We start from the raw sequence: 6,814 nt of genomic DNA on the forward strand, positions 1-6,814 counted from the left end.
CGACAAATCTAAGGAAGAAATTGAGAAGCACGGAATTTGCTGCGAATAGAAGTCAAGAAGAGAAAGTTAAAATACGCGCTAAGAATGCGAGAAGTTGCCAAACTTTCGCATCAGAGAATTCTTTCCAGGCCTCCCAGAATATTCGTAATAAAGTTATAAACTTTTAGGAAGAACTACGTCACACCTTCGTTGTATAACTGCTTACTCTGAGTTCCTCAACGTACAACGACCGAACTAAATTTCGCTTTTTTCGAGTACTGATAACTGAATCTATGATCCAATTGGCAAGTTTTCTGCAGCTCTTTTTATGAGTTGATGATTAACTGATTTAATGAATAAATTTGCCAATATCATGAAGATATTTTACCTTGAGATGTTACATATATGCAATAGTAGAAATAAATAAATCATTATATATGATTTATTTATAGCGCAGTAATTACATGTCTACTATTTGCATGAATTCAATAACGTTCATAGACTATAATTTAATCAAGAAATTAAATTCTATTTATCAAATTGAATAAGAATATAATTATGAGCAATATTTAATGTAATCCTGTAAAATTAAAATTCTATTTGCAAATTTTCGAAGAAAGCGATATTTTTTATTATTTTACTAAATACGAAATTATCCTGTACTAAATTATCAAAGCTTTAATTGATCTAACATTTGTATTTTATAATATTAAATGTAAAGCAGCTATGATAAAAATGGAAATATAATGTATATATGATACAAAAATTTTAATATAAATAAAATTTACAAAAAATAATTGTCGTGTTAAGACGTCGTAGCGTTGGTCGATTCTGTTGTAAGTACTGACAATAAAATTAACATTTTTCTGTTAATAAAAACGTTCTATGTGCAGCTACTGAAGCAGATTTGCATACGGATAGTAATTACTTTTTCAAGCACAATCCAGGTACATGATAATAATTCAATTTTACAGCATAGTCAAAGTGATTTAATTACGCTCCCAAAAGTGTATTCCGTGATTTTATTATTTATCAATATAAATAAATAAAAGGACTACGAGTTAAAGGGGCCAGTTAAAAATAAATTAAAAACATTTAATATTTCAAAATAAATATAAAGAAATATTATAAGAAACATTTCGACGCCGATCGGGTCATTCTCAATGTTAAGACGTATTTAAAAATTATAATATTACATAAGTTATCGGATTCTCAGATCAAAAATACAATATTAGATAAGTTATCTAGTAAAATTTAAAATATTAATACATATCGGATGTTTATCTTATTTTCAAAAAATATGTGTGGTCCATTGAAATTTTTATTTGATTCTAACAGCTGTTAAAAAATTGTTGGTGAACAGAATAGTTTTTCAAAAAGGAAAAATGAGATTATCGTTTGTCAATCACATTGAGCGATTTCTATATTACAAATTTCAATGGACCATATTTTATCGGAATATTAAATTCTTAATTTATTTTTACTGGCTTGTAGCCTTTTTATTTATTTATATTGATTTATTCTAAGTGAACTATATTATTAATTTATATTTTATTATTTGTATCTTTATTTTTATTTACCACATTAGTTTAGTTATATGTTCATGCGACTTGTATATACTTATACATGTATATGGTGTGACATCTGGGCCTTTATTTTAAATTTTGAAATTTTGTAACAGTTTTTATATAAAAGAAACATTTAAAACTTAAATTAAAGTAGAATTGTTTAAGATTCTTGTGCTTCGGCTTTATATATAATATAGATATAATATAGATACATATAATATAGTTTATATATAAGGTCATATATGTATACAAATATTTATGTATATAAATATAAAAGTAGAAATACAAATCGTACTATGTCTTTTTATCTAATGTAATTATATATAATGTATCAATACTAATTATTTACCTTTATAATCTATAAATCACAAAATAATTATAACAATAAAATAAAAGAATCATTTCTTATTCAATAATAAATTAATCATTATTATATTATTCAATTTACAATTTAAATGCTTGTTTTAAATTAAAATATACATTAATTAAAATTTGTAATGCCTTCGTCGTTTCTAACATTTAAAGCGGAATAATTGTATGTTTAAATCTAATATATGTAAGTATAATATTGTAATATATATTTGAGAGAAAACTTGACGCACAAACATAAAATGCAAAGTTATCAGGTTGTTTTAGAATCTACTTACGCATGTACATATACGCATGTTTATCAAAAGTTATAAATTTTTGGTTGGAAGTTTGGACGTTACCATAAATTTTTACGTGCAATCTCGCGACTTTGAACTTTATAGATTTGAAATGCAGCTTTTATAGAAATCATATAACGCCTTCAGTTCATGTATAGAAGACCGGTATATACATGCAAGTTATAAATTTCCGCGCGAATGACAACCCACATAGCCATCAATCTTCAGGAGGAACTGAGTAATTTCAAATTTTAAGGTTCTCAAAGTAACTTGCCGTCAACAAAAGCTCCTGCAATTCGATTTATCAGTCTGCGAGTATACAGCTTTACTAAATTACTATTATTACTATTGATCATTTAGAATAAAAATTGTAAGAGAAATTAAATGCTTATGTAAATGTTCTGCAAATATCTTATTCATGCAAATTCGATGGCACGACAATTTTGGCTTATATTATATCACTTTCGACAAGTGGAGCTCAGATTGACAAAACCGATATTTTGCCGTGATGGAAACCATCAAGTTCCGCCACGCAACTGAAATAAATCACAAATACATTATCTATGGAGACCTGCGTTAATACTTGCTACGCGTGACGAGGTGCAATTAATCCGCGATAAGTGCAATTAATTTAGAGTGATTTTCTCCGCACGGTAACCGCACCGAATTAAATCTGGCGCGATTCATCACGTTGACAGGACAAAAAATAAAAAGATAAAAATATGAAGAGGTCGAGCGAAAGGCGGGAGAGGAGACTCCGTACTTCCCTTCATCGGGTGAGGCAAACCAGAATGCAGAGGTGCGCACGTGGACGGAAACATCGATCGTATGTCGGCCGATGAAGTCGGTAGACGCGTGAATCTCAATTTGCCGGTTGGTCCCCGTGGACACGTGCCTCTACGTGTATTCGCCGAACATTTACATAAGGTACGCGGTAACACGCCGATGTGCTCCTTCCTGTGACGAGAGAGACATCGAATCTTATCCACTTTTCAAGAGATTAAGTCTGTATAGCTCGAAACAAGCGATTTGTATCTAGATTTATGCCTCGATCTTCAAGTGGTGATGTATAACTTTAGCAGTAATAAATTTAGCAATAATCCAATTAAATTTGACAAAGAAATATTTATTACTAATATTTTATGAAATTTATACTGAGGGAAAAGTGTTCGGCATTTGTGCTTATAATATTAATAATAATTGTACTATAAATTATGCTATAAATTTCCAATATTAATGTAATAATATCAAGTCATAAATGGTAAATAAAATATACATTCTTATTCAGTAAATGCAATTATAATAAATACAACTATTTTCTTAAATTTATTTATTATGTATGTAATAATTATAAAAAATATGTTAAGAAAAAACTAAAGGTTTTCGAGCAATATGTGTGATTATGAGTTATTATTATATATATAGCTTGCCCATATTTTATAAGTATCTACTTTTCTTTTTTAAATTGTAAAATAATATTAATGTTTGTTCTTTTAATCCAAATAGCTGAATTCTTTCGGTCGAGTGTCGTCTTTAATAACGTAGTCTTCTCTTTCCCTTCAAGTTTTTGTTTACGCAAAATAGTAGTTAAAAGAATTATGAGGAGAGACGCCGACAGTGCAGCAACATTCGATTGGGCGGGGTAACGTCACGAAAGCTTCGTCGGCATGGCATGGCTAATTAATCAAGCTTTTATGGTCGTCGTTCAGTTGAACCCTCGACCACCGTTCAGTTTACCAGTATTCTCTTTCTCTCTTTTTCTTTATCTCTCTCTCTCTCTCTCTCTCTCTCTCTCTCTGTCTCTCTCTCTTTCTCTCTCTTGCTTTTTTTGTTGATCCATCTCGCTTCCGGATTCATGCCTAACCTTTCACAGATTATCGACAGAAAGAAGACAGAGAACACGCCATTTGCTTTTGTACCATTTACCGAGTTGCTCATGCGATCTTGCAACTGCATAAATTATTCATGTCGCGATTAATGCGGTTAAATATTTAGGTACTCCGTTATTCTTTCACTTTAGCACGTCGCGCCTCTGTGGATGCGAAGCACGGGGATTATCACGGACTGCCGCGCCTCGCGCAAACAAATTTCCGCGAGGAGTCGTCCCGACGCACAGCCGGCGACATCCTTAATTGGTGCTAATTAGACGGTTATACGTTAAACGCGCGGGCGTCGCGAACACGTTTTCTCCCGCGTGTAAAGAGAGAGAGTACGCCAATGGCAATGCTACATTTTCGATGGATACTATATAAAATTCCTTCGATTCAAACACATTATTTCTTCGAAATAATAATTTTTTTAAATTCTGATCGTTATTTCTTTACGAGAGAAGCAACAAATAGAATTTTTTCCTCGTGCGTAATCTTTACAATTTACATTTTTTAAATGTCTAGTATGCAACTTCAAATTTAATATACAAAACTGTTATATCGTGTATATTCTACAGTTGCTCGTTTCCTGAGATTGAATATCACCTATCAGAACACATTGCTGTTAGTTAATGAAGAATGACCTGCTTGATATCGCGCGTACACACATCAATCCTTCGCTATTACAAATCATCGTATAGCCTCGATGTTCTATAGGTATCTTGGAAGACATGGATGATATACATAAGCACAAACAGCTACGTGAACATGGGATAGATGGGCTGCACGTTGTGGCAAGGATATTTTCAGGAAATTCACCATTTTTAAGCTTATCCACGGTACTTATTTCTCGGGAGATACGGGAGGCCCAGGGCTTCACCCTGGCAGCAGGCGGAAGGATACAAAACGAGCGCAAGCTCGCCGGGCGTAAAGGATGAACGTGTTTTCCAACCGTAGGAACGAGATACGTTCTTGGAAAATCGGTGACCACTTTAGTACGGTAAACACGATTATCGATATTATCCTTTCGCTTTGCTGTAATAGAATTTCACGTAACTCGATTAGAGTTATCAAATTTGCTATTATTTAATGTCTTTTATATATCTTTGCCATATACATGTCATTGTTAAGAAAATATCATTTAATCCGTTCTTTCTTTTTCATTTTTAATTGAAACTGATATCTCAAATATTTACAAAATACGCGAAATTTAGAAAATGTGTATAATAAATGCAAATTTTTATTTTTAGATTTATTCTGATATAAAAATTTATAAAAATGGCTCTTGTATCGAATAGATATTATTCACATACATGTAACAGAAAGATATTTCATAATTCCATTGTGTTTTACTACACAATCCGCCCATAAATTAGTCAAGAGTGAAGGAGTGCCACTTAACCAGCGACAATAATTCTTCGTGGCGAGAGCTCAGTTGAACAGACGATATACGCTTTCATGGAAGATGACAACGCAATTTTCTGACAAAAGAAATTTCGTTGATTTGTTCCGGGATAATTTTATTAGACATTTTAACGAAATCTATACATATATATATGATAACAAATCCTATCATTCTACCGTTTATTCTAATGTGGCAATAGCCATGATAATTTTATGTATGAAATTATTTTAAAAGTTTTATACATATGATTAATATTTATTAACATGTCATTAATGTATCTATTAACACATTTTTATCACGTAGTATCTTAGATACTTATGCAAAACTTGTTTAAAGATTTAGAAAGAACATCTTTGTAGAATTTTGAGAAAAGATGAGAAAAAAGAAACGTAACATAAAATTAAAATTATAAAAATATAAAATTATAAAATTAAAATTATTAAAATTAAAATTATTGCATAATTTCCATAAATTATGAGTAAATTTTATTTACAATTCATTTCTTACAATTCATAATTTATCTTTATATACGATAATATTTGATATATAATGTATAAATCAACTTGACCTCAAACCACTTTTATCTGGTCTCAACCCTTCATAATGGTTACACACACGTATTTCGCCAAAAAATAGAACTTTGTTCAGCAGTTTGTCTTTGCTTTTTTATTCTCATTCTTCACACCCTGATCTCCCTGTGCGGATAACCTTTACGATACTTTTCCGACTTGCTGTGCACGTGTTCGATACTGTGGTACTCTGACAAACTTATATAGAGCCAATTCATTTTCACGAATAAATTCGCTATGTCATTTTCCATTTCTATTTTTCCACAAAGAGGATATAATGACACTGTCCGTCTATATAGCGAATGATAACGAGAAGTGAATGTTAAGGCAAACGGGAATGTTTTTAATTTTCGATTTAATGAAAGACAATTTTAATGTAGAATTATGAATTATTGTTTTCGAGACTTTATATGAATATTATTTGTGTCGTTTAAACGCCCGACGAAGCTATCCAATTCTGATCATCACTTTCTGCTCATCACTTCGAACTGTGCGGGATACCGTTGAAATTCGTATGTGCAAAACTGTGATCTTGGGAAACCCGTAGGTCGTAAAAATCTGACATAAAAATTAGGATTGCCCCAGGGCGTAGTGCGAAGGGGTTGGAAAGTTTATGTGAGTTTCGAAATCCCAAGGTTGTAAAAGACTCACGATTTCAAAAAGTAGATGTTAAATCCTTCGGGAAGAAGCACGTTTGATAATAAATTAGATGGGATGAGGAGTCGCGATAACTCCCTCCAAATTATTAATCAAGATTCAAAACTATCATTGTTGACTA

At 31.4% G+C, this 6,814-nt stretch overlaps 1 protein-coding gene across 1 annotated transcript in view; it reads right to left on the bottom strand.

Annotated features, from left to right (window-relative positions):
- Positions 1–6,814, bottom strand: part of LOC108751773 (juvenile hormone acid O-methyltransferase-like) — a 54,255-nt gene that overhangs the window by 41,175 nt on the left and 6,266 nt on the right. The gene's annotated exons all lie outside the window — the stretch shown is intronic.

This window comes from Trachymyrmex septentrionalis, unplaced genomic scaffold (assembly GCF_001594115.1).
Source record: "Trachymyrmex septentrionalis isolate Tsep2-gDNA-1 unplaced genomic scaffold, Tsep1.0 scaffold51, whole genome shotgun sequence".
Classification (NCBI taxonomy): domain Eukaryota; kingdom Metazoa; phylum Arthropoda; class Insecta; order Hymenoptera; family Formicidae; genus Trachymyrmex; species Trachymyrmex septentrionalis.